Genomic DNA, 13,395 nt, shown 5'->3' with positions numbered 1-13,395 from the left:
GGGTATTGTTTCTTCTTTATTCAGAGGTTGGCAATATCTATATGTCAATGGCTTGGGTCACCAGAAAGGACAGGGAGGATGAGCAGCGGGGGTATAGTTGTTGCCTGCCTAAGACAGACAGGGAGTACCGTGCAAACTCATAAACTTCAGAAACCCCAGGATTCTTTGTAATATTATACATTTGCTCAGATAAATACCTTATATAACCTCTGCAAGTATAATCACCCATCTGTCAGCTTGAATTTGTTTTACTGAATCCCCAAATTACCCCAATATAGTATCAATGTTGACAATGATACCAATTTTGATAATGGAACATAATGAAATAAAATATATCATGAGTTATACTTAACATTTTTATTAGGTTTCTGATCCTATAACTATTTCTTATCTTACTCATTTTCAACTTTTACCCTGTAAGAAAATTAATATTTTTTAAATTAAAAAAAATTTTTTTCATTTTTTGCTTTTTAGGCCTGCACCCGTGGCATATGGAGGTTCCCAGGCTAGGGGTCAAATTGGAGCTACAGCTGCTGGCCTACCCCACAGCCACAGCAACGCCAGATCCGAGCCGTGTCTGCAACCTACACAACAGCTCACGGCAACGCCAGATCCTCAACCTACTGAGTGAGGCCAGGGATCAAACCCACAACCTCATGGTTCCTCATCGGATTCGTTTCCGCTGAGCCACGATGGGAACTCCAAGAAAATTAATCTTAATGGTGGATTCAACACAATTTACTGAGTGCTTTCAGATCTGTATTTTGTTAATTTCAAAGATAGCTACTTGAACTTAAAGCCATTGTCAAAAGTAGGCACTGGTATTTGTAACACCTTATGGAGACAGATGAGACCACATGGACGGAAGTTAGGAACTTAGGTCCTTCCCTTCACCCCATCTATAAACCTGCCTAAGTGAAGGAGAAAAAAATGGCAAAACACTAAATTTTGGAGTTCCCGTTGTGGCTCAGCGGAAACAAGCCTGACTAAGTATCCATGAGGATGCGGGTTTGAGCCCTGGCCTTGCTCCGTGGGTTAATGATCTGGTGTTGCTGTGGCTGTGATGCAGGCTGGCAGCAGTAGCTGTGATTTGACCCCTAGCTTGGGAACTTCCCTATGCTGGGGGTGCAGCTCTAAAGTTAAAAAAAAAAAAAATTTAAAAAAATTATGCAGAGTGACACTTATGTAGTCATTTGAGTTATCGCAAAAGAGAAACCATTGTGAAAGTTACTAAAGGAAATCCAGAAACAAAGCTTCCTGAATTTCAGAGCATATCTATGGCACATTAGTTTTATGAGTACGTTCCAGCACTGACTCGGTGTGTGTGAGACATCACGCTGTTTCTGAGCAGATGAGAGAGTCCTCACTGTGTTCACTCGTTTGAAGACCCTTCAAACAAGAAAGTAAATATCTATGACACCTGACAAAGGAATAACACATGCTTTTTTCTGATTAGTTTTCTGCCTCCTCCTTCCATTGTATCACAAGTTCATATAAATGATTTTACCCAATTATCGGTAGCCACACTGTCAAAAAAGGTAAAACTTTAAACCTACCTTCAACGAATGTTTTAAAAAAAGGTCTGTGCTCTAGTCAAACTCAGTTCTTCACCCTCCTTCCAAAGGCCCTTATTGCCTATTTCATTCGTAAAGTCAGCTGGTCACACATGGCCGTAGGGCACCCTCCCATTGTTCTGTATTAGTGGTTGGCTTTAGGTTTATTTCCCATGCATCTCCCTCAGGAATAGGTAAACTTGGAGAATAGGGACAATGCTGTATAATTTTTGTATTCTGTTAGAGAAAAAAGGAGGTGGCCTTACATATAATACATTATTTGAAAATCACAACCTATAATTACTTTCTAAATCCATCAGAAGATATATTATTAATCACTATGATAATAGGGAGCTAGAAAAACTCATATAGGAAAGCTGACAGTTAAATGTCAGCTAACCATATTTAAGTCTTTCATAATTTCATTTTTATTCCTAAAAGGATCATTTGGTTAATTTAAAAAACTCTCAAAGCTATTTAGTTTGAATTAGTATAGAAACAGACTCTTCAGTGATAATCTAGAATAAAGAGTATAGACTAGGAGTCCCCATTGTGGCTCAGCGGAAACAAATCTGACTAGTATCCCTGAGGACTCAGGTTCCATCCCTGGCTTGGCTCAGTGGGTTAAGGATCTGGAGTTGCCATGAGCTTCACTGTAGGTTGCAAACGCAGCTCAGATCCGGTGTTGCTGTGGCTGTGGTGTAGGCCAGCAGCTGTAGCTCCAATTCCACCCCTAGCCTGGGAACTTCGATATGGTGCAGGTGCAGCCTAAAGAGAAAAAAAAAAAAAAAAAGACATCAGGCATGTATAAAAAGTGCAATAATCCACAAAATAACCCATGCATTATATAATGTCTTCCTTTTCACAATCCTGTGAAACAGGATGAGCAGACTGTATCACCCACACTTTAATAAGAAACCTAAATTCAGAAAAAGCACCTGGCAAATTAGAGGCAGCATCAGGAACAGAACCCTAACTTTACATCCGAGCCATGAGAAAGACAACTGAGTAACACAGACCCCGAAAAAGGTATCAGAAGGCTTGTTTCATCATAGGTAGACCAGCTAACCCTTAACTAGGACAAAAAAGCAACAGCAGGTAGATTCTGTACTCAGCTAGGCTGTGAGTTCATGAGAATGAGGATGTTGGAGGTTATATACCCAGCACCTGGTACTGCGCCTGGACCGCAGAAAGCTCTCAACCATCCATCTAATTGAACAGCACTGTTTTGTAATATTACCAACAAAATACTAAAGCCCTACTGAAATATCTGCAAGTTCTTCATTTCTCAGTGAAATGAAAAAGAAACACTCTAAATGCTTAATGATATATGCTGGAGAATACGTAATTGTGTAACTGAAAGCAGGGACCCTCTAGGACTCCTCAATTTAAACTCGACATGTTAGAGAGCAGAATGAATCACCCAAGAAGCCAATTTAAATCTAGACTGAGAAACATGTTCTGCTTGAAACCAGTTTCACATTTCAAGAGGCAGGGGCAGTGACTCCCACCAACCAGTAAAAAGTACCGGGCAATTTTAAAAGAGGAAGCATTGATCTTAAATTAGCCTTTCAAATGCTCTATTTGGGTCATTCTTAGCCCACTGTAATTTGCTATTCTTTGAAAAGCTAAAAACATTTGCTCATTGACTATTCAGGTAAGGATGACAAAATGAAAAGCTAATCGGGTGACAACACGGCCCACCCTCCTACATCCAGGGAGGACTAAATACGCGCGTGGGAGCCACTGCCACTGGAAGTTTGTTTTACGTTAAACTCGGAAGAGCTGATCACTTAAAAGATAATCCTCAAATTTCTATTCAACTAAAAGCTCAATTTGCTAAGAAGGAACAAGTATTGACATTTACTACATGCCACTTTTCCCACCACCTGACAGGCACGTTCTCACTTAATCCTAGTCACCTGAAGAGGTGGGTATAACTATTACTTCCACTTCGCCCAAGAGGACACTGGAGTGCCAGGCCATGTGGAGAGGTGGAGCAGGAATTCAATCCGACCCCGGTGCCTGCAGCCTGACTCTTGGTAAGAGCACGTCCCCGCTTACAGAAACATGCTCACCAAGAGATGGCTCCATTCCTCCCCTTGCGGAGGCGGCCTGTGCCTCGGACACCTCCAATCACCGTCTCAGAATTGCAGCTCCTTTTCCCTCCCTGCTGGGGCCGTGTCATTTCTCTGCAAACCCAAACTCCATTCTCTCAGTCGCCCACCCTTGACCACCACTCTGCTTCACCGCTTTTGGCCCCGAGCCCTGCTTGGTTTCTCCTCTTGCGCGCAGTCTTGCCATCTTTTCTTTTTGCACAACATCATCCTCCTGGTCCAGACTGGCTGGCATTGCACACCTGAATCACTACCACTTCTTTCTCACTGGTCCCCTCAACCAGAGTCAGAAACTTGAGCCTTCCTTTCAGACGCTAAAGTGGAAGCCAGCAGATTAATGCTAACAACAGCAATGATAAGTAACGGCTAACAATTACATGGCATAATGCTCTACGCGCTTTATGCATATTCAAGCCTTGAAATAATTCTGTGAGGCTTGTCCTATTACTATCACGGTTTCTACAGATGAGGAAATTATGCCCCAGAGAAGTAAAGTAACTTCCCCAAAGTCACACAGCTAATAAGTGGAGGGAGACAGGCTCTAGACTCTGGCAGTCCTGCTCCAGGGTCTGTTACCCCCTTTTTTTTTTTGGCTTTTTAGGGCCATACCTGAGGCATATGGAGGTTCCCAGGCTAGGGGCTGAGTCGGAGCTGTAGCTGCCAGCCTACACCACAGCCACAGCAACACAAGACACGAGCCATGTCTGCAACCTACACCACAGCTCATGGCAACACCGGATCCTCAACCCACTGAGCAAGGGCAGGAATCGAACCCGCATCCTCATGAATATTTGTCAGATTTGTTTCTGCTGAGCCACTACGGGGAACTCCCGTGACTCTGAATCACTATGTTACCTCTCTTAAACAAGAAGAATTATGTGTCCCAGGTCCTTAGAGAACTTTGAAAGAGACACTTTACTGATCACTGAATAGCCTCGACTTCCCTCTGGGGACACACGTGATTACTCCTAGCCAATGGGTTGGGGACAAAAGTGATACTTCCAGGCTAGAGCTTTGGGTTGCTGGGAGGAATACTCCCTACTGCGAGTCTCTCCCGCCACAGTGACCTGCGAGGCTCTCGATAGTGGGATCTGTGTCAGCCTGGGTCCTTGAATGAGTAAATGGAGAACTCCCCACCTCCAGCCCCATCCACCTGTGGTGGCCAAGCAGCACACACAAAGAATGTGTCTACGTATTCAGCCACTCAGATTTCAGGGTCAACTTGTGACTACAACACTCGCCAGCCTTCTGATTAAATCAAGGTTTAATCTATATAGAATGAAACTGACCAATACCCTGAGTGTAAGATAAGAGAAATGCACGCACTGTGCAGTTCTCCCGGGAAACAAACCATCTTCCTTAATGCCACTTTCATTCTGTCATTTCACGCTCCCGGACTGAGAGCAGTTCCCCACCGTCTACCACGTGAAGTCCAAGTTCCTCTCCCACACTTTCAAGCCCCTGTAACCTCATTTCTCTCCATTGCCCAAGAGGCACCTTTCAAGACAGTCTAGTGGGTTTCATCTGTGCCATGAACATAACAGATATTTGCTTCTCGCGGTGGGGTATTTCTGCCTCTGCCACTGACCCCTGCCTCTCCCGTTCCAATGGCGCCTCCCCCTCTCATTCTCCTTTGACTACTCAAAGCCACCCGGCTTCCCTTTCCTCAGCTTATTTTGCTTTTTACAGCCTATGCCACATAGTTTTCACTTTAGACAAATATTATCTTGCAACAAAGGAAGAGGGGAAAAAAACCAAAAACACTGGCCTGGAAACCTGTGGCCTGGTTCTGGTTTGACTACATATTGGCTATGTCAGCCTCTGTCCAGTCTTTCAGCCTTTTCTAGATTGCAGTGGTCTTAGCAGTGAAATAACAGTGCTAGATAATAGGTACGCTCTGTGCCAATCATCACACGGCCTTGGGTCTCTTATTTCATGTGCATCACCCTTATACCCCTCAACTGAAACATAAGCGCCACTGGGCAGAGACTGACTGACTGCGACTCCGGGCGTCTCTGAGCACAGCACCTTCCATGAAGATAATGCTCAAAAAATATGTCGACTACAGATCACCAAATATTAGCTGAGGATACTATAGGACTAGCACCATTCAAGGATGATAGATTAGACAGCAATCAACGACTATGGTATGTTTGGTATTGAACTGTTAATCCTGGAAAATGTATTAGGTTGGAAACTGGAATGACATTTAAATTAGTCAAGATTTCTTTTCCGAAAAGAAAGTTTTCTGTTGAGAATGGACTAGGACTGCCGCCAGCCTCCCCTCTTGTTCCACATACAAAGAAGCAACAGACGACTACATTTATTTAACTTTTCCCTGATAACACATATCCAAACTGTTCAAACTTAGAGAAAGCTCTGCAACACAGGAGTTGTCAGAGAAGAAACTGTGTGAGAGGGTCGTGTACGTGGGAAAATACACAATTTTCTTTTATTTTTCAATAGTTCATCTTGCTTCCAAACGGTTACGCCCTCCCCCTTTTCTTTATTTGCACGTGTACGACATTGCTGCTCACTGTTGACAGCACTGCGCTCTTCAGAGGTCCCGTCTCCTCCAGTGAACTGCAAGCCACTCTTAGGCAGGAACCGCACCACCTTGTCTCACGTGGTACCCACCACAATGGGTCCAAGCACTCAGATAATTTTTGATTGGCTTTCACAGTTTTCTCAGAGTGTAAGAACGTTTATTTCTGGTTTCCATATCTTGTAAGAATGACTTTTCCCATGCAGGTTTTGAGAAGAAAAATGTATGTCAGAATGAAACTATACAGAGGCTACAAAAAGTTTTAATCCTACTCTACAAAAAAGTAGCATTTTGATGTGTTCTTGTTGCCTGAGTTCCACAGTTTTCCCCCTAAGTCCTATACTGAAACATCAGCTTTTTTGTAAACACATAGTGAAAATACATGGGGTTACTGCCTGTATTGGGGTTTAAAAAATTCAAAGTGAACTATACTACCGGTCTATCACATAATTCAAAGAAGTCCTAGTTTTGAGTCCCAACAATCTGGTAAGGGCTCTAGCTGAGACAGAGCCTTCAATGGGGTCTGAACTCATACACTCAGGTCCCCAGAGACCCAGGGAGGGGGGACTCTGAGAGGAGAGAGAGACCCCGGGAGGAGAGACGCATGGAGAGGTCGGTCAATTAAAGGCAGAGCAAGGCTGAGGGATAGTATAGGTCTTGGCCGTGAAGAATTTAGGAAGCAAGTGGCAAAATGAAAAAGAAAGAGAAAGTGTCCCATTAGAGAGCCAGCTGTCGAATGACTTGAAGTTTGCAGGTTCAACGAAATGCTAAAAGGTTGATGGGTATGTGGTGTTCATTACACACTTCTCTCTGCACTCACGTATGTTTGAAATTTTCTGTAATAAATTAAAACGATTGGTAAGTGTGGTCTCTAACACATTTCCCATCCTGCTGTTACATCAGAGGTGGAAGCAGAAATCAAGGGATGGATTCAGAAGGGACTGAAAAGGAGAGGCAGGTGGAGGCACGAGGAGGGCCACCTCAACTGACCTACAAGAAGTCCTGGTAGGAGACGGCTTTTGGTGACAAAGGCACCAGCCAAGAAGAGGTTATTCCAGAAATCGGCATGAAAAGACTGTCAGGGTTTCATAGACACATACACGCACAGGCTTAATGCTCCAAGAGTAAGCTGATCTAACACAGACAGCTGCTTCCTTTCCCTCAATCCATGACCCAGTTCAAATCTAAATGGTTCCAATTCAGGTATGCTGCTCCCTAGAAACACATCTGAAGTCAAAGATAAAAGTTACATTCTTCTGATGACCAGTTCTGCCAGCCAAGGTTCACTGCCACGTAACAGAACCCCCTTGAGCTGTTTGGGGCAGGGAAGGAGTACACAGAGCTAGGTGCTTATAAAATTCTCAAAGGTCCAGAAGAGCAGACCCAGGCTGTGCCTCCGGGAACAATATATAAGGACTGATCGACCATGAAAGCTGCGTCCTCTGGCACATTCAGGGCGCTGAGAACCAGGAAGTCATCACATCACTTCAGCAGAATCAAGGAATTGGGAAGCTGTCTGAACTGTCAGCTCAGGGCCCTGCTGGGTCCGTAGAAATGGACTGGCCAAATGGCCTCCTCACGTGCTGCTGCCTTAGCTCGCACTCATCTCAAGCACCATTCACGTTCTTCTGATTGTCAGAACCTAAATCATATCCAGAACTCTGGATGCAAGAGTTGAAGAATGACGGCATGCAGCTTTCCAACTTCTGTTTTACATGGAGATACACGAGGAGGACCTGAGCAGACAACGAGCAAGCCAATCCAAGCATATTCATCCTAGCATACAAAATATTGCAATACCAAAAGGGAGGATGGAGTGTCTAAAAAAGAGGGAGAAATTTAAGAGGTATCATAGCCAAATGTAAAACCAGATATAGAGGGCTTTTCCGAAGAGGAAAAATGGAATATCGGAGAAATTTGAATATAATTTTGGTATTATGTAATATTAAGGAATTTAAAATAATTTTGTTGGGTTAAAGAAGTATGTTTATATGAGCAAAAGTCATTACTTTTTTTTTTTTTTTGCTTTTTAGGGCTGCACCTGCGGCATATGGAGGTTCCCAGGCTAGGGATCTAATCAGAGCTGTAGCTGTTGGCCTATGCCAGAGCCACAGCAACGCTGGGTCCTTAACCCACTGAGTGAGGCCAGGGATTGAACCCACAACCTCATGGTTCCTAGCAGATTCGTTTCCACTGCACCACGATGGGAACTCCAAAAGTTATTACTTTTGACTTCACTTAAATACGGAATTCATATGTAATCAAGGTCCAGAAATTGTTGCAAAATGCTTAAAAATGTTTCATTTTTAGAAGAATAGGGTAAGAATAAGTAAGTGTGGCAAAAATATTGATTATGAATTCTGGGTAGTAAGGCTCATTTTATTATTCTGCTTCTGCGATTGAAATTTTTCATAATAAAAAGCTTTAACAGAGAGTTCCCACTGTGGTGCAATAGCACTGGCGGTATCTCTGGAGCACTGGGACACAGGTTCGACACCTGGCCTGGCACAGTGTAGTAAGGATCCAGGCTTGCTGCAGCTGCAGCGTAGATCACAACTGTGGCTCAGATCTGATTCCTGGCCCAGGAATTCCATATGCCATGGGGCAGCCAAAAAAGAAAAAAAAAAAAAAAAAGCTTTAACAGGTTATACCTAGAGAAACAAGTACAAATTATCTTCATCTAATGCTTCCTTCAAAAACTTGTATTTTGTTGCACTAGAAAGTGATTAGCTTAATACTCTTCATGTTAAATCACAAAAGACAAAGACAGCCAAACACTCTCTGACATAAACGACAGCAACATCTTCTCAGATCCACCTATCGGAGTATTGACAACAAAACAAAAATAAACAAATGGGACCTAATCAAACTTCAAAGTTTCTGCACAGCAAAGGAAACCCTAAACAACACAAAAAGACAACCCACAGAATGGGAGAAAATCTTTGCAAGTGAATCGACGGACAAGGGATTAATCTCCAAAATTTATAAACAACTTCTGCAGCTCCATACCAAAAAAACAGACAACCCCATCAAAAAATGGGCAGAAGATCTAAACAGACAATTCTCCAAAGAAGACATACAGATGGCCAAGAAACACATGAAAAGATGTTCATTCAGCGTCACTCATTATTAGAGAAATGCAAATCAAAACCACAATGAGGTACCACCTTACACCAGCCAGAATGGCCATCATCCAAAAGTGTACAAACAATAAGTGCTGGAGAGGGTGTGGAGAAAAAGGAACCCTAGTACACTGTTGGTGGGATTGTAAATTGGTGCAACCACTGTGGGAAACAGTATGGAGATGCCTCAGAAAACTAAACATAGAACTACCATTTGATCCAGCAATCCCACTCCTGGGCATCTATCCAGAGAAAACCACGACTCGCAAAGACACATGTACTCCGATGTTCACTGCAGCACTATTTACAATAGCCAAGACATGGAAACAACCTAAATGTCCATCGACAGAGGAGTGGATCCAGAAGATGTGGTACATATACACAATGGAATATTACTCAGCCATTAAAAGGAACAAAATACTGGCATTTTTAGCAACATGGATGGACCTAGAAACTATCATGCTAAGTGAAGTCAGCCATACAATGAGACACCAACATCAAATGCTTTCACTGACATGTGGAATCTGAAAAAAGGACAGATGGAACTTCTTTGCAGAACAGATGCTGACTCACAGACATTGAAAAACTCATGGTCTCCGGAGGAGACAGTTTGAGGGGTGGGGGGATGTGCCTGGGCTGTGGGATGGAAATCCTGTGAAATCAGATTGTTATGATCATTATACAACTACAGATGTGATAAATTCATTTGAGTAATAAAAAAAAAATAGGAAAAAAAAAGGACAAAGACAGAATGAGGACCGTTGCAGATTAAAGAGTAAAGGCACATAGCTAAATGCAAGATATAATTCTTTTTTTTTTTTTTTTTTTTTTTAGGGCTGGACCCTCGGCACATGGAGGTTCCCAGGCTAGGGGTCAATTGGAGCTGTAGCCACCGGCCTACACCGCAGTCACAGTAACACAAGAACTGAGCCTTGTCTGTGACCTACACCACAGCTCACGGCTCGGCATATGGAGGTTCCCAGGCTGGGGGTCAATTGGAGCTGTAGCCACCGGCCTACACCGCAGTCACAGTAACACAAGAACTGAGCCTTGTCTGTGACCTACACCACAGCTCACGGCAACGCCGGATCCTTAACCCACTGAGAGAAACCAGGGATCAAAACTGTGTCCTCAGGGATGCCAGTCAGATTTGTTTCTGCTGAGCCACGATGGGAACTCCACAAGATATAATTCTGAGTTATCCCATGGACCAGACTTTTTCTTTTTTGCTATAAAATAGGGTGTTATTTGGACAACTGCCAAATTTGAATAAAGTCATACATACTGATGTATTCGGGGGTAAAGGGGCATTACACCCACAACTTTCTCTCAAATGATTCAGAAAAATATCCTATGTACATAGAGAGAAAATTAAAAAGCGAAATGTAAAAAATGTTAATTAGGGCATCTGGGTTTTGGTTCTATTCTTGTAACTTTTCTATAGCCTGAATTACTTCAAAGTTTTTTTAACCAAGTATAAAACACAGTGGCAGCACTGGGAGTCTCTGAGGAGAAAGAGCACAGTTTTTTTCTGTCTTATTAAATTAAAATGAAAATTAACAAGCTAAATAACTGGAATACTGTGTAGTTAGTGCTTTATTCAGATACCATTTCATGGGGGATTATTTTTGTACTTCTCATTTTAGCAGCAAAATTTGAATGTAATCATAAACTGTCTTTAGAGACTAACATTTACTTTCATAAACATTTGCAACACTATAGCTGAAAATCCATATAGGAAGCCTCAGTTGGATGAGTGTATACATTCAAAATACTTCCTAACAGAGTGAACAGGTGACCATTAACTGGAGGTTTTACCTAAAAAAAAGAAAACAGCATTATGGCTGCGTTGCACAAAGAGAAATCTTGTGTCAGACAGGCATGAACTTCAGTCTAGGCTCTGCCACTTCAATAGCCATGACCCCGGAGACTCAATCAATTCTCAGAACCTTCGCTTTCTCGTGAAGGACACAACAGTATCAGTGTCTACTCTTGCAAGACTGCTGTGGATGTTCATTTAACTCAGGAGCATATGTAAAATGGGGCTCTATGGTACACAACAGGCATTCCATACGTTTGTCAAGAGCACCAAAGAAAAAGAATAAATTCTGTTTTGTTTGTTTTTTTTTTAAATCTCCCAAGGGAATGTCTAATCTTAACATTTCATAACGTTACTCTGTGCTTTTTCTCCATGTTGTTGCTGATATTAAGGAATATATCCTTTGTCTAGTAACTTATTTATACAAAAAATATTTCTTTTTTCTTTCTTTCTTTTCTTTTTTAATGGCCAAACCTGCCGGCATATGTAAGTTCCTGGGCTAGGGGCTGAATCGGAGCTGCGTCTGCAGCCTGCATCACAGCCACGGTCACACAGACAAAAAAAATACTTATTGAGGCCCTACTATGAGCCAGGTACAAGGCTGAGAGCTGAAAACAATATAGACCAAGAAGCCTTCAGGAAATTTTTGTCCTATAAGCCAACATAAAATATTAAGCAAATAATTATCAGTTTAAGGAAAGGGATAAGTCCGAGTGTCAATTATGGTTTTGTTGCATCCAAGGCTGGTTCTATACCCTCTCAAGCAGTCTCTGAAGTACTTTAAGAATAAATCCCCTTTCTGCTAAATAAGTCAGACTTGATTCTATTACTTCAACTAATAGGTATGCCTGTATCTTGTAACCGAGAAAGGCTTTTTTCCTTTGACCTCAGATAATAAAAGCAAATTAGATACTTCAGAACCCAATACACACCACATACAAAAAATTTCTAGCCTAAGATTATCTTGGTGTGCTAGATCACATTTTGCTATGGTTACCAAAACGTGGTTAGCATTCTGAAATTTTTTTCTTAGAATAATACAATGATCTGAATCTAAAATCTTTCAAAAGGTGCAACTTTCCAATGATAAACAAGAACAGGAAGTGAATCTTGAAGAAAACCAGTCTTCGAGTTCCCTTCACTGCCGTCTGCTCTGCTGTCATCCAGCCTGATTTAACAACATTAAACTTTTCACCATCCCATCCTAATTTAAAGTTATTGACATTTTCATTTCTATTTGAATAAAACATATTTCCTATTGAACTGGAAAATTTGACATATATTGAAATATTTTAAGTCCTAAGAGGAAGATGGCTAAAATAAAGGAATTGAGTAGCAAAGCAACTTACAAAAGCAGAAATGAAAACAGATGTTAAACTTCTTTGAAACAAAGTTTTACTAAGAACCTCAACCAAAAGCTATTTGAGTCAACTACTAGAAATATTCTACCTAGCCAAAAGGTCTCAACAAGCTTCACAGGCCACTGGCTCCTCAAGGGTGTGGGCTAACTCTTTTCAAGGTTCTATTTAGCACCCGAGCACTAGGCATGTTATGGGACGTCAAAACATAAATGACAAGCTCTGCAAAAGCTGAGTTTCGCTCAGTGGCCCTCCATCAGAGGTGATTTTGTGTCCCCGACGTCATCTGGAAATATATGGAGACATGTTTAGCTGTTATGACTGAGGGGATGGGTGCTACAGGCATTCCGTGGGCAGAGGCCAGGGGTGTTTCTCAACATCCTATGAGGCACAGGACAGCCCCCACAGCAAAGAACTATGCAGCTAAAAGTGCCAGTGGACGCTGAGAAAACTGGTTTAGGCCAATGTATCACTGCCCTTCACATTCAAATATAAAATCACCGATCCCGTGGTGCCTTTGCAAGCCCTGTGCTGAGAGCTTACAGATTCTTTCAAACAGGATACATTAACTCTGTTCCCTGGAAAAATGCTCTGGCCACTGAAACTGTCACTAAAATCCCTGTGGATGAAAAACCCGAGTCTCCTTCACAATTAACCAAGGGCAAGAACTTGCTATTTATGCCACTTTGGAGACACTGGGCCCCACTGTTACTGATACTCTGATTACAGTGAATAGCAACCGAATCATCCCTTAGACAATGTCACATGCATTGTCTAGTGAAGCAACAGAAGCCACTTCCTCTCCTTACGTACCTTCTAACATCATCATGATTTTCCTTTTACCACTTTACGGAAAATGGTGCTCGAGATTTCTGAGGCTG

General features: G+C 42.2%; 1 protein-coding gene across 4 annotated transcripts in view; it reads right to left on the bottom strand.

Moving 5' to 3' along the window:
* Positions 1–13,395, bottom strand: part of UBAC2 (UBA domain containing 2) — a 178,540-nt gene that overhangs the window by 88,380 nt on the left and 76,765 nt on the right. The window lies entirely within an intron of this gene.

This window comes from Phacochoerus africanus, chromosome 13, assembly GCF_016906955.1.
Source record: "Phacochoerus africanus isolate WHEZ1 chromosome 13, ROS_Pafr_v1, whole genome shotgun sequence".
NCBI lineage: Eukaryota > Metazoa > Chordata > Mammalia > Artiodactyla > Suidae > Phacochoerus > Phacochoerus africanus.
The sequence above is the reverse complement of the archived record's forward strand: the minus strand, read 5'-3'. Positions and strand labels throughout refer to the sequence as shown.